Source organism: Struthio camelus, chromosome 4, assembly GCF_040807025.1.
Source record: "Struthio camelus isolate bStrCam1 chromosome 4, bStrCam1.hap1, whole genome shotgun sequence".
NCBI lineage: Eukaryota > Metazoa > Chordata > Aves > Struthioniformes > Struthionidae > Struthio > Struthio camelus.
Window position 1 is genome coordinate 12208831 of NC_090945.1, and position 23848 is coordinate 12232678.

At 43.9% G+C, this 23848-nt stretch overlaps 1 protein-coding gene and 1 long non-coding RNA gene across 3 annotated transcripts in view; one reads left to right on the forward strand and one right to left on the reverse strand.

Moving 5' to 3' along the window:
* LOC138067131 (uncharacterized) overlaps nt 1–18957 on the reverse strand; it is a 41503-nt gene extending 22546 nt beyond the window's left edge. The window contains exons 1-3 of the long non-coding RNA XR_011140812.1: nt 18623–18957; nt 18297–18402; nt 9378–9546 (exon numbers count right to left, since the gene is read on the reverse strand). This is a non-coding gene — a long non-coding RNA (uncharacterized lncRNA). The remainder of the gene's footprint in view (nt 1–9377; nt 9547–18296; nt 18403–18622) is intronic.
* A 178-nt stretch (nt 18958–19135) lies between these two features.
* Nucleotides 19136–23848, forward strand: part of WDFY3 (WD repeat and FYVE domain containing 3) — a 194717-nt gene continuing 190004 nt past the window's right edge. Inside the window, exon 1 of one of the 2 annotated variants that reach the window (XM_068941507.1) lies at nt 19136–19216. The gene's annotated coding sequence lies outside the window, so the exon portion shown is untranslated. Of the gene's footprint in view, nt 19217–20395; nt 20440–23848 lie in introns of those variants that run through there. The other variant, XM_068941508.1, reaches the window with a different exon arrangement.

Sequence of the window (23848 nt, forward strand, 5' to 3'; positions counted from 1 at the left end):
TCAGTGAGAGAAGCTGCCACAGGAAGGCTAGAGCTGTGCGGGGAACCTTGCTTGGTAAAATAAAACCAACACTGTAGCCCCTCGTGTACCTGGGCTTCAGAGGGCATCTTATCCACTGACTACCCTTGCTCACACTGACGGATATTTCTCTCTGTTAACTGTGTAATCCTACATTCTTGCACTCTTAAAAGGGCTTATTTGACTTAAACAGGATTAAATGCAGAGATTGCTAATGTAAATTTGAAGATTTCAAGAATCAAGTCCCTCCTAGTGACATCCCTAATAGTTTTACAAGCCAAAAAGAAGTACTTCTGCAAGCAACTCCTGCAGTGATGCTCCTCCTTGCCTGGCTTCCTGACACCTCTCCCCTTTCCTTCTTCTGCAGATGCCTCTGCACCCCTTCGTCCTGTGCCCCCAGCCTCCTCGCAGATGGAAGCACTGGCAGAAAAGCCTTTTTCAAACCCACTAGTATAACCAGCTTAAAAACAGAGAAGCTGTAAGAGTCTGAAGTGTTCTGGCATGTGTCACCCAGGCTAGTTGCCTATTAATACCCATTGGAGCAAAGACCACACGTTCAGCTAACCACAGCCAAGTTGCAGAGCCCTCAAGCAGGTATTCCAGCACACCGTTGGTACTGGCCACTGTGAATGAGGCATTTCCAGTCTTACCTTAAGTTGCTATTTTATTTTTATCGACATTTTCTTACTGATTTATTACTATGCTTTAAGAATTAAAATTCAACTTGTTTGCAATAGCACCTCCTGTTACCATCTTTTTTTTTGGGTGCGGGCTCTAACTTTCCTTAGGGCTTCAGGAAAAACACAAGAAAATAAGGTATGCCATTAAAATATGCAATGTTCTAGAAATCCTAATTCAGCAGTACAAAATAATCCACTGAAAACTATTCAGCAATTTTTAGTATTACGTTCTGTTTCCATGATAGTCATCTCTGAAAAGAGGTGACACTGTCAATTTGTGCATTAGCAGATATAGTAAGACTGACAAGTCTATCTCTACCTCATTCTCCCTTTCTCACGCCTTTCTTCTATACACTGTGTGCTTGTGACATTGACTGCCAGCACTAAGAACCTAAACCAATTTTTGCTGTTAGTACTGTATGTGTTGACCTTGAAAAACCTGCTCTTTGTGCAGCTTCCTTTCCATCCACAGACCCAAATAAAACAAGGTTTCGGACAGATTTTGCCGTTACTTTTTGTACTTGCCCATGAGTTTACTGCCTTGCTTAAGTAAAGAAAGAAGTGGGGAAGGAACGGTGAAAGGGGATGCGCTGACAGGAATCGCCCATTTTACTATCCACGGTCTCCCGGAAACATCAGCATGAAATGCAGACTTTACTGTAAACCACGCAGAACCTGCTGAGCACTTCTCAACTCAGCTTTTATGGGACTCGGACATGTATGACAACGTTTCCCTTTTTTCCCTCTGTGTCACGTCTTCCCACAACCATAGCCTCTGGAGCAATCTTGAGCGTCTCTTGGGTCGCATGCACGACACCGCTCTCGTGGGCTGGGAAGGTTAGACCAGAACTGTGTGGCCACAGGGTAACAAGGGGCGAGAATGCATACCTTTGGTTTTGACGAGGAAAATACTTGTAGGTCCCTCCAAAGAAGCCCATACAGAATGTCCAGTTTGTACTTCAGTTAAATTTGGGAGGTGCCATCCCCCGTCGGCAGGCATGCTCGGTCTGCTAGGCCTGCTGGGTGCTTGAGGTGACTCACAATCCCTGTAGCAGCAAAAAGCTTCACTGAGCAGTTGTTCATAGTGATTTCACCTTTGGGAGGTGTTTTTGCAAACTGGATTTGAAGAAACGGTTGCTCCATGGTCTGAAGACAGACGTATCCGGAGCCAAGTAAACACTCAAGGCTGAGGTCGTTTACAAAGACAAAACTTCTGGCTTTGGATATTCCCCACTGAGGCCTGTTTGCAGCTCACTGGGTGACCACTCACGGACCCAGGCAGGAAAAAGTAGTAGCTTGCTTACTACCTGTGTTAGATTGGGAGGGGAGACACTGGAGCAGCAGTCCTCTGGGGATTAGAAGAGTTTGCTTCAGGAACTCTGAACTACTAAGTTTTCAAAACACTGAGTATGGCGTTTGAAGCTAGTTGAAACTCAGCTTTAAGATGAGGTTTTTTTGCTCTGCTTCCAAGAGTGCGTTTAACCTTCTCTCTTCAGAAGAAATTTTTTTATAAAACTTGCCACTGGCTCAATTACATGCTATAAATTTTATTCCCAGACCTGATGTGGAACAGCTGCAAACACTAATAAAGTCAGTCATGTGTAATTTTTTTCAACACTTACATTCTTGAAGCCAGATGTTTGAGTAACTGCAGAGGGGAAAGAGGTCCAATTTCCTGGCATGGACTAGAAGACACTGCATTGCTGGATCTTCTCCACTCCTCTGAGCCACCCTTTGTACAGCTTTCCTGATTGCTTTCTTCAAAACAAACCTGAGCACCTGGGAGCTGAGGCCTCGCTGTCACATGCAGTAAATCAGGATGGATAAATAGGGCTGCCTAACGAGACTGCCTGCAGCAGAGCTGCAAACCACCTGGGCTGCTGGGCCCACACCCAAGCACATGAGCCTTAGGGAGCTTCAACTGTAGCTGTCTCCCAACCTCTGCTCCTCTGTGCCCTCCAGCACTCACTTCCCCTGAAGACTGGCTATCCTGGAGAGAGAAGGCTGATCTGTGGTAGACCCTCCCCGCAAAGCATACCAAGAAACAGCCAGCAGCGGTACAGGTGCCTGTGGTGGCAGGTAGAAAGGACACATCTGGCTGGTTGAAGCTGTATAGCTGTGCAGACTTCTCATTTTACCAGGAATATACCGCTATGGAGCCTAAGGGCTGGATATCCACAGGTATTCAGGGATTTCAGGATAATCTAGCCAGCAAGTAATTTTTAAAATGCACAGAAGAACTAGGTGCTTCCGGAAGGGGAGCTTCCTAAGCCAGCTGCAGAAAACTTTGATGCCAGAGCCCTCTGGGATTTAGACCCTTTACTCAAGGATAGAAGAGGGTGCCTTTTTGTATTGTCATCTGTAGTACAGTACCTGCTGCTGAAGAAAGATACCAGATTCCTCTCTTTCAAGAGCCAAGCAAGAATCGTTTCACCTCCCCTCCCAAAGAGGGGCAGCAGTGCAGCCATCGCTCCTCTGTTTTTATTCGGGCATGCAATAGCTAGAAGAGTAATTGTGCAATACATGGGTTCGGTCTCCTTCCTGCTTGTTACCGTTTGGACCCAAGCCTTCTGCTTTTCAGTGTGCTGCTGTGCTATGCCAAGGATGAGACCCTCCCTGTCTCCTGCTTGTAACAGGAGTCTGAGCAGAGATTCACAGAGAAGGAAAACGCACTCCAAAAGGAAAACCTTAGCCAAAAGGGCAAGACGCTCGTCTCCAGAGATGCAGGTCCCAGTGTCATTTCTGCAGTGGACCAGAACACCTTCCCAAAGCAAACACCTTCCAGAAAAGGTTTGCATGGGCAGAGCTTAAATTAACAGGAGCTGTGCACCTCCAGAGGTGCATGGAAGGACATGGAAGACCACGCTCGCAGACACGACGTGTTCAGGATGAGCGTAGTGCTGCAGGCTAATCCTCAGCCTGAGAGAGACTGATATTTTGAGCATAAGCAGAAGTTGATGACCCTGGAAAGCTTTAGCATTAAAGTGTGTAGGCACTTTTAATTTCAGAAGCCTCCAGGGTTAGTTAGCAGCCAAGCGGGAACGCTGAAGAGCATAAATCTGGATTTGGATATTTAAATCCTCCTCAACCTTTCTGTTCATCTCAGCAAAAGTGATTTCAAACACATTTTGAAAATATGGCTTTCCAGGCTGACAGGAAAACTTGCTAACTCTAGGTGCACCTTATATACAAAACAACGAGCTTTCACACTAACTGGAATAGGCTTAATCAAAAAAAAAAATCATGCAGATTTATTAAAATAAGCTGAAGGCTTTCAGATTTTCTTATAAAGGCATTTATACTCTGTTGAGCAAAGTGACTGAAATGCCACCATGCAATCAATAGCACTTCAATGTGTGGAGCTAATGACGACTAAATACATCCAGCAGATAGAAAGGAGAAATCTAGTTTTTCTGCTTGGGCTCACAGTGATCTAATGATTAATTATTATACAATTTTTTTCCAATCATGAAGAAAATGACTCTCCTCCCTCCCAGGATGACTAAATTTCTGAAAGAGTTCCAAACTATTTCATTTCAGCTTCAAATAAAAACAAGGAATGCCTCCAATAAAGTAAATGGAGGTGAGGATTTTTTTTCCCAACTTGCATCCATCCTAATGTCTTCTAACGCCAAATATATTTTCAAAAGGGGAATGCAAATTTGACCTTCCCCCGCTCTGCTCTAAACTAACAAATTATAGTTACTACACAACCAATGTGACCTCAGATAGCAAGTTTACAAACACTTGCTAACCCAGGAGAAACATGACTCATCTCTCCATAAAAGAAGCTAGGAGGTTGACCTTCATAGGAGCTCTGAAGTCCAGGAGTATAGCTGTGAGAGTGGGATACAAGCCTCCACTGCTCTAAAAATCAACAAAAGGATCTTTGCTAATCTAATAAATCGCTGTGAAACTCAGTAGCTAACTTTGCTTCTGCTACAATGCTACCAGAAACAGCGCAAGGCAGTAGACATCAACATATCTGACCTCACTTCAAGCTGAGGATGATGCCCTCCAAACCTCTGGCTAGAAAAGAACATGGTACTTGTCTTCCCTGTTCTTCTAAATAATTTATCTGCTTCCAGGGTAACATATTTATCTCATCTGCTACGAAGGTAATTCATCACCCCCTTACAGCTTTCGAATAGAAGCCATAAAACAGGGGGGGGAAAAAATAGCTTGTGGTATTCTACTTGCTTATGAACTCTTTCTCTACAAAAATACACGCATGGCAGGCCTGCCTGTCTACTGCACATGCAATTGTCTCTATCCACAAGATGAAAAGTTGTAAATCTCTAGGATAAAGCTATAAATGCTTTTTTTATTTACAGTCTGTAGAAATTCACATAACACAAAAGTTCAGAAGAAAGCATTTGTCAAACACAGACAAGGTCCCTTTGTGTACTCCATAGCTGCTTGAATTTGTATAGCGATCTGGCATGTCTTTAACACAAGGATGATTCACAGCGACACAATAACGCTAACTTCAGACAAATTCTTCTGGTTAATACTTGTTTGGTTTAGTTCTGTGGCATCTGTATGCTCCAGCATGTGAAAAGATCCAAATTGCTTGATTATTTCAGTGCTCTTAGGCTAAAAACTTAAACTCCTTTGTAAAACAGAGATTTAATTGAGAGCAATTTTGTCCATTCTTCTCTACTCTTGCCTCCTCCTTTCCTTTTTGAAAGGCTCTTTAAAAAAAAAAAAAAAATTCTAAACTGCCTCATGATGGAGTAACCTGTTTGTAACTGTTTTAGCCAGGAAATAGTTCCAATTTGTGCACTTACTCCTATGTTTGAACACTGCACCAGGCAGAAAATTATGCTGTGTTGTAGTCTCAATGCCCAAGTACCACCTGCTCCCTGGAGACCCAGCCAGCACTAGTTTTCATCAAGACAGTAAAGAAAATGAACTGACTGCATTTGCTACTGCCATTAAGCTTGCTGCTGTTATAGTAATGCTAACCTTGGGTAAGCTGTGGCTACGAATCACTCATTTTTGGTGAAAACCAGTAACACCATTAATGTGTTTTAAAAGTTTGTGGGTTTGCAGTCATTTGAACTGTGTGACTAAACATGAGCAAAAACATAAAGGAAAGATGCAGTGATGTTGCTTTCTTGCCACTGCTAAACAAAGATATTTGGAGCATGAGGGAAATTGAAAGCCTCCCTGGAGGAAGTTTTAAAAGGTAAGAAGTTACCAATGTAACGAAGCAATATTGCTTTAACAGTCTAATCTGTTTAAACATTTAAGTGTTTAAACTTAAATTTAATGCAGGCAAAGTACAGTAAGACAATGCAATTGTAAGACAGGCTTCATTCACTGTAAGCAGCAGAAAGCTTTTATTTGTTCTTCTTGCTTTAAGGTGTCAGATGATGATCTTTACATCAGTATACCAAAGGAAATAATTTAAACGTAATTAACCTGCGCTAACACTGAAACTCCTGGGGACAAGATGGTGCTAACTTAAGGGGTTTTTAACTTGCTCTTTATCAGGGATGTGATATTCCTGTTTAATTAAAACTTAATTCAAACCTAAGTGAAAATACAGTTGGGTAAATAATACTATGTTTGCTTAGATTGTGGGTCTAAAATGTGTTTTTTAGAGTGGAGACTGTGACTAAACTATTGCTTTACTGAGGACTAATATAGTAACTCATTTTTTAAAATGCTGTACAGCTTCTCATTTGTTTAAGCCAGATTCTCACATTCCTTATAGCAATTGATTTTTAGGAAAATGCATTATAAATGTGTTTCATCCGGATTAAACTTTACACTCTATCAAATAATTGGTAAAGAGATTTATTTTATAATTAAAAGCCTTCTCCAGAGGCTCTAATGACAGTTGTCTGCTTTTTTTTTTTCTCATGAAACTTGAAAAAAGAAAAAACCTAAAGCAAAAATTCCTACAGCAAGACTTTTGAGAGACAAGTTAATGAAAAACTCAGAAATGAAGTACATTCATGTGGGTCCCAGAAGACTAACAGGTGAATGCAATATTCTGAAAGATAGCATTTTTGCCTGAGGGAGACTCCTCAGGCTTGCGAGAGGGGCAGAGCCTCCATATCTGTCTGTAGCCAGGGAAGCTAATGAAAGCCAGACTAAAAGAGGGGGATCCACATGCACTTCTTCAGTGATCTTCACCTAAGGCTTTTCTGAAAACGCTGCTTTTTCTGTAGTAAGGCCAATGGAAGGAGAAGAGAAAGGTCCCACAAAGAAAAAACAGCAAACTTCACAGCACTCCTGGCATTTATTACTGTACTGGTCAAAAGAATGAATCGTGACTTTCAAACAACCGTGTAATGCCATTATTGTGCACAAGCTCCATGGAGTCTATTTGCATAAAAATGCTTAACTGTTAAATGTTAAAACAACAGCAAAATTCTTCTTAAGATGCTACTTATGAGTCTATTTAAGATATTACTGTATAATGTCTACATTAGTTGATTTGCCACAGCCAAAAAGAAGCAAACCTGAGGAAAGAAAACAATTTCCCAGCGTTAGCTATTTAAAACACCAACTTCCAAACCTGTAACTTATCTAGCTGCTGCAACAAACTAGAAATGAAGTAATCTGTTCAGGTCTCCTATCTTTCTCACAGTAAAACACAAGCCTCACAGAAAATCGGGAAGAACTTCTGCCCGAACTGGCCCCGGCTCCTGCTTCTCCTTTTATTATCCAGGCAAAACACAGCCTTTCACGTATTTCAACCAGGGACTGAGGGAAGGGGATGAGGGATGGAAGAGATGAAGGCTTTTCTATAGGGATTGAGCCAACCCCAGATGAACACAGCCAATATCAGAGACCTGCTCCGCTGCTTTGCACTGCTCACACGCACTAGTGAGCTACATCTGGCCCAAAAAACACACAACATTTCCTAACTGAAGCATTATCGACCATGGCCAGCACAGTTTTACCTATTCAAACAAACAAATGACCCTCTTGGGGCCACCTCTGTCCTTTTTAAACCTATAAAACACTCCCTTCAGAGCCACGGGCCAGCCACCACACCGAGCTCTTCCAAGCAGCTTTTCTCCCCTCGCAACCTACCTCGAGATCCCTTCTGCAGCCTGTCCAGTGCAACTTCTCTTGTGCCAAACCACTGCTTTCAGGCAGAAAAGGTGTCACTTGGGGTGCTGGTAGCAGCAACAGGGTGCTCCCAACCCCATAGCACCTGCAGGAGCAGTGTGAGCCAGGGGCGCTCTGGATGGCAATTAGGGAAAGTCTCTTCAGGTGTGATGTGCTGGGTTTCCTGCTGTTGCTAGGGCAGGGGGCCGCTCTGAAAATGCCCAGTAGGTTACCAGGAAAAGCAGAGAGGCAAAAGGCAGAAAACCAGATCCTGACTATAAACCAGAAATCAAGTAGGTTTGTACAACTAAAGTAAAATGAGGTTGGTTTGCGTTTAACCTTCTGGCTAGCGAGGAGGAGAAGGTGCTGAGATGTTGCCTGGTGTTAATGTGGTGTTTTGGCGTGCTGAGGGATTCGATACAGCCACGTCGGTGTCACCCTGGAAACAAGAAAGCCATGCTTCGCAGGGCTGCTTTACAAATGGCTGCTAATGGCAATGGGACATCTGGAAACCATGTGAGAACTGCAGATGGTGGAAATGTGGTACGTGGGAAGAATGTGAATTGCTCAGTAAGTCTCTAGAATGGAGATGAACACTCCTACGTGGCAGAGATCTTCCTTGGGTGGCTCAGAAAGGGGTTTATCGTCACAGTGCAAGCTAGAGTTTAAACTCATGCAAAAAAAAAATCCATACTATTTTTGGATGGAAAGATTGAGTCACCTTCCAATTTTAGGTAAATGTGATCAGCAGTTTATGCAATAGGGACATGAAAAGGAATGACATTCCTAGGTCAAACAATCTCATCCTGTACAACAAGTATGACTATACCATAAAGCCCTGTTAACAATGCAATCTCGTCTTAGATTTTTGAAGCTATTTCCCTACTGGAGAAATGTCAGAGAAATGTAATTCCCTGCTCATAGTATAAGGAGGCATGTAAGCCAATTTCAGTTGAGGTTTTTTGTTTTGTTTTTCTCCCAACCTTTCACAAGTTTTCCATTTATAGAGGAAAAGACAAATTCTGTAACTTACATTTATATTGTTTTTAAAGGTTAATTATTTAAAGAAGGATCCCAGTTTAAGGCTGCATCATTTATAAACGTCAAAGGTCCCAAAATTAATCCGGTGCAGCTCATCTACCATGCATATGGTTCTTAGTAGGAATTGGGCTATCAGTTCAGGATGCTCTATTCTTTAATGGTTTTTTTTTTAATTTGCTTTAGTTTTCCTTTTTACTTTTTGGTTTAGTAGAATCTGGACCAAAGACCACTTAAATGAGAGTCTTATTCTCAATTCTGTAATCAGGTGTGTTTGAGAACTTGATAGGATTCTCAGGTGAGTGAGAATTAGAAGACAAGCACTTGTAACTGGTTAGTCTGTATCAATGAGGCTAAAGTCCAGTATGTTTTCTCCTGAAGTCCTTATCTCAAAGTTGAGTCACTGTGATAATAATGTAACGTTGTGTTACAAATCATAGAGAAGGCTCAATCAAACAAGTCCTTACCAAAGATGATTGTGGCTGTGGCTCATCAAAAGGCTGGCTCCTCTCTAAAACGCTGTAGAACAGAATTACTGCTACAACCCTTTCTGCAAGCATTACTTCTTACCTCTGTTGCTTTGACTGGAAGAGCTAAGCAGAGTAGTCCCCTCCTCCTAAAAAGGTGGTCTGTGGTTTTTCTTCAAGCAGGGAAGAAACGGCTCCTTGCGTGATCTCCCTTTAGATGTTACGCAGACGGGAGAGGTGAGGTGTGGCCCACGCAGGCCCAGCTCAGTAACCTTCAAAAGGAATCAGATATAACATACATTATTGTCCTTATAGATATCACTCCTTTACCTCATCTTACTCCCTGTAGCACCTTCTGGAAAATGTAACATTTTAGACATGCATACTGAATATTCCAATTAATCAGCTAAGGAAGATTTCTAAAGCTCTCCTAGCCACTTCTTTTCCTGGCTGCCAAATCACAGATCTCATAGGAATTGCCCTGTCTTTGCCCAGTTTTGAAAGTCAGCATTTTTTCCCTGTTGATGACTACTTGCAACAGTTCATCCCTGTGCCTTTCTAATTGGAACCTGAAAACAGAAATAAAATTGGTCACAGGGTTTGTGGTTTATCTCTTCAGAGAGGACAAGAGGAAGTGATGGGGGGAGAAAGCTAACTTGTTGACAGGAAAGATTTGCTTTCCAAATAAGGCAACACCAGTAGAAGGAGTTTGTGAGGGGAATGTTTTTCACAGACCTTCATTTTATGTTTTGAGACACAAGGGTGGATTATGGCCAATGCATGTGCGGTGTTCAGGACTATTTTCTGTCAGAGGTCCTTCAAATTCTGAATAGCCTCACACAATGGCTTCTTTTTATCATTAATAATGAACAAAAATATCTGGTGTTTTGAGGGAGAAAGGACTCAAAGGACGGAGAAGGAGGCAGAGGAAGAGATAGCAGGATTAAAATGAACGTGGAAATCAGCCCACATAATTTTTGATAAGTTGATTAAAAAAACAAGCCTAAAACCATGCCTGGAAACTGTTGTCGTTCTAGGTAGGTCTTATTTTCAGGCGTTATCAAGAAAACAAATCAATGTGTTACCTGAACATGCACCCAGCACGGTGGTACTCAAACCCTGTTCTGGCAGTGTGACCTGTGTGGCTGGGCTTACGTCTTCCAAGGGGGTTACATCAAGCCTCCACTACTACTTCTGCCTCAGAACTTACTGCTGTCAGCTTTGGGGGTGAGGATCGTCTTCATTCTCAAAAGCCTACATTTCACATCTGATAGTTGCAGTCAGGTGTTTAGAGAAGAACCTGTCCTTTTAGGCAGTATTTTTGTATGCAAAATATAAACAAAGAGTGTAAGAAAACTGAGATCTAACTACTGAGCTGCACGTAGTTGTGCAATTAAGGGATGTGATGTTCTTATGTGGGTTTTCTCAGAATTTCTGGTAAAGTATTCATTTTGCTTATCAAAAAACTTTTTTCCAAAACCAGCTGACCAGTTTGCCAAAATGACAAAACCAAACGAGGACAAAGCCAGGCGTTCCCCTTTTTTATTTGTAGGCTCACTTCCTTCCTCCTGTGGCTGAGGAAAAGTGTCATTTCTACATATTTACAGCAGTGCATATGCTAATGTACAGATAGAAAGCATTTTTGATACCGATTATCAATGTCAGGCTGTATCAACCTATGAAAAGCTAAATCACAGCAGCAGAGCACAACGTGAATTCTTACTAAATCTCGTCCTCAATCCTGTGACGGAAGTTTTGCAGCACACAAGTTCACACAGCTGCAATTGTGGGCTGAGCGACAGGTAGCATATTCTGAGAAACTAATGGGGCTTTTAATGAAAAAGCATGGAACTGTAGAAACTGGACTCGGAGACTAATGCATCTAGCCGTGTGAAAAGCACCAAGAAACTGCTGATTACAGAGGGCGTGAGCTGTGTTTTGTTATCCTCGAGACCTCGCGAGTATACCTGTAGCTCACCCCATTGTAGTTTCACCTTTCTAGGCATTGGCTGTCACGCTTATATTAACCTGGTAGTTTTTCCACCTTTTTTCAATCTGCGGACTCCTAAAGAATCTGCAGACTCTGTATATTGGACTTGAGCCTACGACAAGTCTTGGGCTCTTTCTAGTTACCTTTCACACAAATTCTTCAGTAGCGGTCCTTAGGCATCTAGCAATTTACTACATAAAATGATCATTGTCTATTTTTGGAACAGTCAAAAATTAAGTGAATAAGAAATCTTTGGATCAGCCTTCATCATACAACTGTTCTACTCAGAGATTGAGGATGTGCGGAAAATATTTTCATGTTTAAAACGAAATGCCCTTTCAACACTGCAACTTGAAGGAAGATTGACAATATAATTTGCAGTTAACAAAGCTGCCACAGGCACCGACAAGAGTTTTTTGTTGTTTCTTAAGACTAGTTTTATGTGACACAGCTAATAATATCAGAAAGGCTTTCAGTTGGGTGATTTGTTCACGGGCAAAGGGACTGTCAAAGAAATTACTCTTTCTCTACAGTAAGCTATGTATGCATCCAAAAGCTCCAGACTTTCTCTTTGTATCCACAAGCAATTCTAATTACACTGAAGTGCAAGGGACTCTGAGTTCTTCCAAAGCAACATTAGTAACGGGAGGCTCTAGCTCCATTTTGGATTATTTATTTATTTATTTTTTTTTTAGGAGCAAATGTGTATGAAGCATCCATCAACAGTTTGACGCTAGGAATTAAGCAGACCAAGTCTCTTACCACAGAAACAGTCAGGTTTTGGAACAGCCTTCTAGCATCAGCCTCATATTGTTCATATAACTAGCTCATTAAGTAACCTTTCCTTTTTCTCACAGAACTTCAGTGAAAAGGATAGCCTGGCTTTTTGTTTTAAAGAGTGCAATTAATAATAATAGTATTTTTAAATAACATGTTCCTCGTCAATTACTGGTCAACGCTTTGAAAGCTGGAATAAAAGCAATCTCCTAGCGATTTAAAAAACGAGGGCATTCTGAATTTTACTTGGTCTCAGGATTTTCTGCAGAGTGTTCCCCACACTCCTGTAAAGATGACAGTATTTTAGATGGCATAGATACAACAGTGCTATGCCCAATAGGCAGTGAAAAGTAGTCTACTGTGACCTCGCTGCAAAATTTCAGTTGTGCCTAACTGCGTGTAGGGGTTTGGTTTGTACCTGCTTCACCAACAGGCCATCGCTGTGTGATAACAGACTTCCCTTCATTGTCCACAATTACGCGTAACGCATACCTGCGGTGACAAGTTTTGCTGGGTTGCAAGTGAGCACTGCATTTGCAGCTACATAAATCAAGTGCTTTAGTCAAAGTGGGAATGTACATATTAAGGCAGTTGTTACAAGAAAGACCCATCAGATACAGTTTTGCAAATTCCTCTTCTTAGCTCGTAAACATGTTTCTTCTCTTTGCTGTTACGCAGATTTGCACAATAAATCCTTTGGAAAAATCTTTGGCAGACTGTTTGGTCCTTACATTATTCAGTGAACATGAAGGCATTTTTGGATTAGAAATCCAAAAATTAGAAAGAACTTCCTGGGAAACAGATGATGGTGAGGGAGCTTGTTTATTTGGAAGAGCAGATTCCACGCCTGTGGTTTTCTGACTGGTTTGTTCCAAAAATGATGTGTGTGTAAATAAAGTATGTAACGCACATCTCTCAGTTTTCTTCCAGTGGGAAGCTGACCGGCAGGCCTTGGATTTTTCCTATGCCTAGGTCAAGAGACGAGCAAGTGTAAGTCCACAGAATGAGCTACCTTTATTACTGTTATGTCTAAAACTGAGGAATAGATTATGGTGGTTTTTTCTAATATATGATTTGATCAGTCACTCCAATCTCTCCAAGCGACTGTGATCACTTTCTTTGAAAGCCTGTAAAAGTAAAAATATCTTAGATAAAAATAACATTCCCTCATTCTAACACTGTGCAATTTCTCGGTACATATTTGGCACATCATCCGAGGTTGTAACAAACACCATCAGAAACAAGCTGGTGTAGAATGAGCATCATAAATATGAACAGTGTTTAAAGCTTTCTCTTGTCCTGTATCCTCCAAGACTTTGGACAGGCACTCACTGAAGTACATTCCACCATCTGCTAGGATGAAATACTGGGCATTGGAACTTGTCCAACGATTATCAAGGTTAAAGTTGTTTTTGCAACAGAAATGTATTAAATCCTTGTTATACTGAATTTTTCTCCAAACTTGATACTAAAAAGCAGCTTCTTGGCTCTTTATCAGATGTAATTTACAGATTCTATAACCTTTCTGATGCACAGTAGGAAAATACATATATATAACAGCTGCAATACTGAAAAACATAGTTTGCAATCTTTTGCTGTGAATACGCACGTCTACTTCAACATATACATTGTTTATGCTATTCTTGGATCTACGGAACTCTGTTTCAAATGATGAGCTCTCCTAAAATCACCCAACTTAGGAGTACCTTAGTACTTTAGGATATTTCTCTCCCAGGCACACCACCATAAAATGCACTTATCTGCGTGTTTGTTTTGAGATTTGGCTTATGCCTTCAACTTGTCCTTCATATGCCATGCAGAACAGTAACACCTTTGCAGAACAAAAAGACAACCTGAGATCTATAGATTCAAGGTAGATCACTCAACCGTACCACTAGTATTCACATCGTGGGTGATGCACACCATCAAGACAACCCATTATCTTTCCGGAGGCACCAGATGGCAGCATTTTCTCTCAGAGAGTGATCTCATCCTCCTAGATTTGCTCCCTCTGGGATTATTACCAGGCTTCGAGGCTGTGTGAGCCACACTGACCTCTGCTTAACTGGACCTTCTCTCTCGCTCTTATTCCTGCTTTCAGCTGTACAAGTGGGGTCATGTTCAGGTGGCCTCAACGCATTTGGGCTCATGAAACTAAGGTTTACTTGTTGGCAGGGCAGGTCTGAAACTCAATAGAAATTATTAGCCCATTGGCATTCAAAATTTAGGCCCTGTGAATATAGCTGCTAGTTCTACATTTTCCATGTTAAGTAGCATGCAGTTTATTTGATTTTTTTTTTCACTACCTGCTCTTTGCCACTCACGTGCATGCACAATCTAATTTTCTGCACAATATAATGTCTTCTTGTTTACAAGCAAATTTTGCCTTTAATTTCTATCAACACTTCATTCTCCAAAACTTGTAATAATATATTCATAGTACACCAGTTATGTACACCCAGACTTCTAACCTCTGTGAAGGGAGCTTTGTTCTGCACAAATAGTCTGAGACGGGGATAGGAATTACCTTATCTGAGAACTTAACTTTGCAACCTACGCTTTCTTTTACAGGTACGGATGCAGTCTAAAAGCTTTATGGGATGGGAATTCTGTAGTCATACAGTCCTCTGTTCTCCTCTTTCCCCTCATCCTCATGTCCTTGTTCATAAATCCCATCTTACTTTATCAGAGCTTTTTGTCACAGAAAAGAGGAAAGCAAGCATTAAGTTCAACTGTAACAATCACTATTCACAAATCATCCACCTTTGAACTCTGAACCCACAGCACTGATGCAAACATGTATTTACTTGAACTGCCTGACTAACATAACGAACCAACGGTAGAAGAAAGGCTGTTTATCCAAAACGAGGACGGACCGCTGGGCCCCCAAGGGTGAAGGAGGAGTAGCCCTGGCTTTTTCTTTCTTCTACTCTTACTCCATTGGGTTGCTGGTGTTCCTACTGTGGTGATTCTCTTACTGCTTTAGGCATGTTATGAGCTCAACAGTAGAGTATTTGTGGATTATTTAATTTATTTATTCTTGACAGGCAGCCAGCTATTTTTCTGAACGACATATGTGAGAAGGGATTTTTTAAAACTTTTTAAATTTCAGCCAAATTCAACCGGAGTCTCACAGGAGAGGGAACAGACACATAGCCTTCTTCAACCCCACCCATCCTCTTCTTATTGAATACCCAGAACTATCTATAAACAAGCAGGAGGGAGGGAGAGAGGGAGGCAGGAGCACTTCTCAAAGGAAGTCATAAGAATCTTGTACGATGAAAATGTTAGGCTGCCTAAGTTTAAGAGACAGGGCTATTCTCTTTTATTATAAATCTTTTAAAGAAAAAAAGTCTAAAATCCCTTCAATTTTCTCGTTTTCTCATAGTAATTTCTTTCCAGTTTTCGATTTGCCCGTTCATTGGTGTCAGCTAATACACGCAAACAATATAGGTCTACTTTCACTGCCCAGGATGTGCAAAATAAATACAGTAGAAGTAGGCTGAAATCTCACTGAGGCTGAGCAGAATTTCACCGGTTAAGGGCAATTGTATTGGATTCTCCTTGCCTTCTAATAAAGGAGGGAAAGAATTTTAAATGTGCCTTCAGTTTTTAATGATTAATGCAATCCTTTGCGCACAGTTGCTTTGCAAAGTAGAAAAAAATTAACTGTAAATACTTTCTTTTCTCTAATTATAGCACTGTAATTACTAACTAGCACCTTCTCTCTTAGAAATACAAGCAGTTATCTGTGATAAGCCTTGTAAGAGGAGAGGAGATGTTGAGGAGATGGTAAAAGGAGTCTCCGGTATCACTCAATATGGATCGTTATAGCTTGCCATTATTTATTTTGGATCTGTGACAGTTCACCAAAATATAGAGACTATAAATAGGAAGGCAATGAACATTAACTGCATAAGGAGAAAAAAGCAATATCATTTGGCATGCAGCAAAACTTGTATCTGGTGTACAGCTGTCCACGCAACTCCCATTGCTATTCTGGAGGATTTCTGTGATTTCCCACTAAATTTACTTCTCCCAACCAAGAGTTAGGAACAGCACCATCTCGGTAAGCTTTGATTCTTACTCGGAATAGCTGGCTAGAATAGATCTTGTTAATCCTTCACATGCAAAAGATGCAAGTATCTTCCTACACATAAATTACAGAGTTAAGATTTGTTTGTTTTGTAATATGTAACTGTTATGTACTATACATAGACTATATCTTGCATAGTAAGCAACATTATTGTAGGTACCAGTGGATTAAATCGGTGATTTTCCTCTCCTTGTAGTTCAGGATGAAATTACACCAAAAACGGCCAAATTCTGTGTTGTAGGGGGCATGTCTTCTTTGCTGCTAGATTGCTGTAGCATACTCATTAAGGAGAAAGGAACTATAAGAATTCTAGCTGGCGAGGAAATACGCGTACTAACTTGACGCGGACTGAGACACGGTCCTTAGTTGTTCTGTAGCACAAAATCTCTCTACCGCCTTTGAGCTTGGCCCTCACTTAAAGGGAAAATTGTTCTGGTCTGGTATCTGGTAGACTGTAACTAGACATACACACTCTTTCCTTGTGTGTACATCTTATTCCATGATGTATGCAATGTTATGGTAACAGTTTCCTCAAAAGACATCCCTTCCTCTAAAGAAATCCACTGTTTCGTGTTTTGACCCTCATTTTCCTTTCCTATTCTGTAATGCTTCCCTATTGCCTTAGCCACAGACAACCCTATTTTTTCATAGTAGGCAGTGACAAGTATCTCCATCAGCGTACTAGGTGGGAAGAGGGGACTGCGAAGAGAGGTTGGGTAGAGAGAAAGTGGTTGGGAAAGAGATTGCTAAAATAATGTCACTGTCCAAGAAGTGGGAAAACGTAGGCATTTAGTTAGGAAGGAGAAAATAGAAGACACGCATGGCATAAGATCTCAGGGTTTTGTTCAGGTACAGAAGAACACCAAGTGTCCAAGGGCTTTGGCCACTGATTATAGTACAACTGCCATTATAGCAGCACAATGGCTGTGTTGAGCACGATTTCTCGTTCTGTGCCTACTGTTCATTTGTTACCATTTGTTACGCACAATAAGTAATGCAAGTACTGCAAGGGTCCAGGAGCCTGCAATTCAGCCCAAATTATAGGCCAGGCTGTTCTCCTGAGTTGAACTAAATTTTACTCCTGCCAATACAGTGAATTTGGAGATGTCTGAAGATGCCTTAAACAAGTAAAGGCCAGACTGTACTGTGTAGATGTGGAGGCTATTAACTTGTGCTTGCTTATTTTGTTTTTCAGTAGGAGAGAGGGTGGGTTTGTTTTGGGGTTGGCTTTTTCTTCAAATTCTGTTTCCTTGGAATTTTACTTTTGCATTCAGTGAGTGCAGGTTTCGTCTCCTCAGCGGCTGAATTAGCTTCACCCTAGACATCTGTGAGTCTTAGACAGAGGTCTCCTTCTCCACCTGCACAGAAATGGGATGATTTCCACTGCCGACTAAACAGTGGTGCAGCAGTAATTAAAAATGTACCTAAATTTACAGGTTTGATGTTAAAGGCCAGACAGGGAGGACAGGGTAAGTGCCATTTACTCCGTTTGTCCTCAAGTCCAGCAAAATACCCATTTAATAGCACTCCATAGCAGAGGCAAGAGGCAATTGCCTGTTACTTGCTTGTGATTATTTGCCCATGAAATGCAGGTCAAAGGGATGCTTTGCATATTGTTTATTGCAGGTTTTGCCCCTTCAGTCAGATTCTCCAATGCATTATTTAGTCTTTCCAATGAAGATTTTCAGAGAGATTTTGCTAAGGGAAAAAATCAACTGCTAGGAGGCCAATGCTCGTTAACAGGCTATTTCTTAGAAGTGAGTTTGCAAGTTACCTAGAAAGGGCAGCGGGGTAACCGGTCACACACGTGTGCACGCACCTTTGCGCCACTCCCTGTAACGTGAATATTTATTTAGAGCAGCTGAAGCTTGGCCTAGCGTTGTAACAACCCTGTGCTCGGAGCGCGGTTTACGTCTCCACTGAGATTTTGCCAAGCGGACAAAAAGGAGTCCTGAGCCTGACGGGAAAATTAACCCACCTTCCTGCTTCGCTAGGGGTGAAACGTTGTCTTTCGGTTGGACAGCACCAGTGCACAAGCCCCTTTAGCCGCAATGTGCGGCAGAGGGCTTCCTTAAGACCCCCGCTCGAGGGGAAAACCGAGGCCAGGTGCTTCAGCCCCAAAACCCAACGACGCTCCTCGCACTCCTGTATTTATTTACCTGCCTTTTCTGCTCTTCTCCCAAGCCGCTTTTATTTATTCAGGGGGGAGCCTTTCTCTTCTCTCCTCTCGCCTTGACACCGTCTCAGCGCCTTCACGCCGGCGGCCTGTAACGACGGGTTTGATTTTTAACCGCAGCCCGGGCTGGGGCGGCTCATGGCGCAGCTGCCTCCCCCCCGCCCCCGCCCCGCTCCCGGCTTTCTGTCGGCGAAGAGGCACAAACCAGCCCCAAATCCTTACAAACTAATAATTAACAACAACAAAATTGTTGTTTCCCCCACCCCACCGCCCTCCCCAAGGGGGAGAGGGCAGCGGCCGGCGCGTTACCTGCCCGCGGGCCGGCCGTGAGGGGCGGGCTACGGGCGCCCCCCTCAGCCGCCATTTCAGCCGCGGCCCCTGAGGCGGGAGCGCGGCGGCCGCAGCCAGGCGGGAGCCGCGGGAGGAGGAGGAGGAGGAGGAAGGGAGGGAGGGAAGGGAGGGAGGAGGAGGAGGAAAAAAAGGAGGAGAAGGAGGAGGGGAGGAAAGGAAGGGAGGGAGGAGGAGGAGGCAGCACTGGCAGCCGGGCAGGGAGGGGGCACTCGGCACCGCGGCGGAGGAGGAGGACTAAGATGGCCACCAGCCGCCGCGGGGAGCGGCGCCGCTGCCCCCGCCCCGCCTCGCGCGGCCCCCTCGGCCCGGCCCGGCCTTGATGGGGCCGGGGCGACGCCGGCGCCCGGACGCTGCTGCAGCGGAGGCGGCGGCGGCAGCGGCGGCGCCTCCCGGGCCACAGCCCGGCCCGGGCCGCAGCGGGGGAGCCGCCCTCCCGGAGCGGAGCCGAGAGGAGAGGAGAAGAGGGGGGGGCCACATCGCGGTGTCGGGCCGGGCGTAGCGGCACCCGCGCAGCCCCCCCCCCCCCCCCCCGCTCCGCGCCGCCGCCGCCCGGTGAGTGAGGAGCGGGCGGGCGCGTCGCTGCCCGCCGGGGCCCCCCCGCCGCTTTGTGCGGATGCTGCGCGGGCCCCGCTGTGGGCGGGAGGCGGCGGGGGTGGGGGGGGGGGACATCGTGAGGGGTTCCCCTTCCCCCTGAAAATATGTATTTTTAATTTTTTTTTTTTGGGGGTGGGGGCGGCGGCCTTTGTTGTCGGTGGGGTTTGGGGTCGGGGGGGGCTCGTTTGGGGCTTCGAGGGAGGGAGGGAGAGAGCAGGCGGGGGGGGTGGTTTGAGCCCAGTTTGGAAGCGAAGAGGCTTTATTCAAAAAAAAAAAATTTTTTTTTTTTTTTAGATTTTAAATCATTGTTATTAATTTCGTTTGTTTGTTTTGGCTGCCGTCCTCAAGGCCCAGAGCCCACGGCACGGCGGGGAGGTTCGAGTTTGGGCCTGCGAGTTGCTGCCCGGCGCCCGGCGGTGCCCCCCGGGGCTGGGGGAGGCTGCCAGGGGCTCGCCACCACCGCCGGGGACCTGCTGCTCGTCCCAAACCTTTCCCCCCCCCCCCCACCAGCACCTTGGGTTTTGACCCACGGAGGTTGGCGTGAAGGCCAGTCAGCGGCGATGGGTGCCGTGGTCCCCCTGCCCCGCTCACCTTGAGCGACGAGGACCGCGGTTTCCAGCTCCGGCTGCGCAGAGAGAGAGAGAGAGAGAGAAGGACGGACAGAAGCAGTAATGCGTTCGTCTTCACCCGTAGTTTCGTAATTAGTCTAATTGAAATCCTTGGTTAACACCAGGAGCTGTCAAGGGTTTCTGACTGAGTCGTGGGCTCGTGTTACCTACCGATTTGGGTTTTGGTTGTTTGGCGCCGTCGGGTGGTGAGAAGGTCTGTGCGTCTGCACGTGCTGGGGTGTTAGGTCTACCCCGGCGAAACGGCAAGCGCCCCGTTAAGAGAAGTACGTTTTGCCTCCTGTGGCAAGTGAAAACGGTGAGCTAACGCACGGGATAAGCTGTGCCAGAGCTCTGTGGGTGCCCCCGTGCCCGCGCTAGGTGTGTCGTGCGGACCTCCCTAATGATGATGCTTTGCACAGTGTGGTGGTCTGAGAGGATTCGTCTGGTCGTCTTCAGCCTGGTCTTGGAAGCTGCGTTACGCTCCTGAGCTAGCCCGCTCTCCTGGACCCGGGCTGGTTCGGCTGCAGAGAGCCGACTCGGTCGCATCCTCGGCACGCGTCCGTGACGAGCCAGGTAACGCAGGCGCGGACACCTGACAGTTGACTGTGTGAACGAAGTGTGCAATTTGCCTGCGTGGGTATTTCTGTAGTATTTCACATGTTGGATGAAACGTAGTCACTAACGAGAACCGTTGGTGCACTTTCCCCACTGGCAAATATGAAATGTATTTCCTGCTACGTGAATTGGACAACCACAATCAGCGAACCAAATTTTCCCCTGTGTTTTCAGGTTGTAGGCGGGTACGTTTATACAGCAGAAGGCACTGCCGGCTGTCCTGGCTTCGGTATGGGAAAGGTGCAGCCGTGTTAACGTGGCGTTGCACCTTTGCCTTTATCACCCCGGTGAAGAAGTACAAGTAACCTACCTAACTCTGGGGGCAGCTTTGGGTGCGCTGTATGGTGTGGACCTCTTGAGCTTGGTTGGAGCCAGCTCTGGAGTACTGAGCGCCTTTGATAGCACCATGTTCTGCGTTGGTTGAAGAATGCCCGAAATAATCTGTGGTGGTACAGTATAACCGTATAGTACCAGGGAATGGTATTCTTCAGTTTGGTACGTGTTTGGTAGGCATTGGACAGGTTTGTCTGCTTTCCCAATTTGCCGTGTGGTTTCAAGCTGTTAGTCTTCCAACAAAAAATGTTATATCTGTTTTGGATTATATGGTTCCAATTAATTATGCTACGTTTCTTAGCGAGCTTACTATCTATTCAATTTAAATGGAACCGGCTTAAGTGCAACATTGTTCTGATTTTGAGTGTCTTCAAAACCCATTTAAAAATGTATTACAGCATTTCTATCTCGTGGTTTAAATGAGAGTTAATATTTCTTGTAGGTTCCTTTTTTATTTGTGCTTCCAGGCATGAAGATCAGTTACCTTATAGTATTGTGGGACGTCAGTGCTATGAGGAGGAAATGCTCTCGTTTCTTGCTTTCAGGACAGTAATGAAAAGATGCTGAGCAAAAAATTATTATCATTCTTATTACTTGCAACTTGGAAATAACAAATTTAATTCAGAAGACCACGTTATGTTCCTCCATCTGCTGCGTGAAGCGGCTTAGAAGGTGTACCAAAGGCCACCTGGGTGGGCACGAAAGCCTTGATTTTTAACTTGGTGTTACCAGAGCTAAACCGCCAGAAGTGATATGTAAGGCAAAGAGGCCTTCAGGACATAATGACGTGTGTTGATGTTCAGACAATTTAGCGACATGTTTCACATCCCTAAGTCTTACCTTGTTAATTATTTTGAGGTTTTCTGCAAGTGTTCAGTTGGACTTTTTGGCATATGGAGAGGTTCTGGGATGCTTACTGTGCAAAGTGAGCGGAGGTCGTGGATAGAAGTCCCGCTTGTGGTTTGAAAAGCTTACGACTGCCACGAAATAACATCAGTATACTCACTTTGGGGCTCATTCGTCTCCCAAACATTGACGTTATATATTTTGTCAAGTTAGGTCATGGGAATTTACTTGGGTTTCTGAAGACCCACTAAACTGAAATATGTAGAGAAAAGCCAGTAGTTGGTGTCTCATTGTTAGACTGCTGCAGGGCAAAGCTGCCGATGCTGACTAGCAGTTTTGTTAGCATTTGTAAGTGATTTTAAGTTCCTGTTGCACAATAGGGAATGTATGGTTTCAGCTGTGGCCTTTGACTTGTGGGACTTCCTGCTGTGAGCATGCACTTATATTTTGTCTCATTTGTTCAAAATGTACAGATTTTGGAGAGAAGATGTGCAGGTTACTATGAGAAACCTTGTGTCTTGATCATAATTTATCCCTCTACTGCTTGCCTAACTAGAACTGTGGAAGTCTAAACTTACGATACGTTACGGTGACAAACTTCTATTTTGAAATCGGATGTTGACTCTTTCACTGGTGTATAGTACAATTTTGTGTACATGCTTATAGGGGAAGTTAATTTTTGTATGGCTTTAATAATAAAGCCTTTTTTTCCCATTGCTTTCTTTTCTCATCTTGCTTGGTGTTATTAATTGTAATAGTGAAATATTTAAAATGTCCAACTTGCAACAGATGTTTATACTGTTAGTTTCTTTGAGTTGTTGACAACGCTGATTTTTTTTCTAAATACTTGCGTTGCTACTTAAGTTGTAGTTCATTCGGGACGTTTGGGTTACACCTGTGAGCCTTCACATAGCCTTCAGTGTTGAAAGGGACCAAGGCACGCTTAAGATCATTACGTCTTCTGAAACAGCTCACTTGCCTAACTTTATACTTTGGTATTGAGTTACCATCTTGTAATAAAGAGTTTCACTCTTTTATAGCCACCATTGTCTTCTGTGGAGACTTCGCATCCTGATGCCCGCCAGGCTGTTCACGCCTTGCCCAGGCTGGGTAGGATAAGATAGTCTTAACGGGATGTACTTGAAACATTTTAACTGTAGTTGTTGATCCTGGGTTGGGAGCTGCCTCTGGGCCAGGGTGGTAGCGCTGGCAACATCCCTGAAAGCTTTGCCCTGCTGAGCATGGGGTACTGGTATCGGGCCTTGAGAGCGTCTGGTTTGCAAGCAGCCTGCGTTTTGCTTGGTAGAGTGGCTAACTTTTGCTCATTGGTCATGTCGCTTGTTTTTCTGCGATGCTACAGATAAGTGTGCGCAGCTCCTTCCTTTCTTGACGGTTAAAAATAATACGGTAACTACAGATTCTTTGTGTTTGGGTCATTTGTCAGATGATGGGGAGGATTATTTAAGCGAAGCTAGAGAGCCCATAGTACAGCTGCTGTTTATGTTGTTTGATCTTCGTGCTAAAGAATACTGCATCAGAGCTTAACAGGTGAAGGAATAGGAAATGCTGTATAAAAACTGTTGGGTTGGTATTGTGTAGTGTTTTCTGGCGCTAAATATTTTATTTAAACCCTTTATGGGGATTTGATGCTCATCCTGTAGCTAACAGGAAATTTTTGTGCTGTTTAAATGGTGAAGGGGAAGAATAATCTTCAGCTAATCAGATTGTAATATATATGCATATGGAGTATTTGTAGCTATAAGGGTTTTATGGAGCTAGGCTTTTTTACTTGCTCTTTGAAGATGCTGAAGGGCGTCGGGGCATTGTTGGTTACTTTTCCTCCTGACCAGCTCAACATCCCTCCTCCCTCACGAGGGACACGTCAGTCACAACAGGCCAACGATTCCTCGTTTACTCAACTGAAACAGGGTTTCATGCTCTTATGGATCGCGATTTTTTTTCTCCTCTCTAGAAGCTGCTAGAAAACCAGGGTTGATGACTGCAGTGAGGCCCGTGGATAGCAGCCTGGTGAGGAGGCTGTAGCTGCAGTTTCAGGTGCTGGTATCTCCGCTGGGGGAACCAGCTTACCCCTGCGAGGAGCTCTCGGCTGGTACTGAGGCTTTGAAAAAGATGTGAAGCTCAGCTTTGCCAAGTAGCTGCAAAGAAGGAAGAGCAGGTCTTGTTCCTT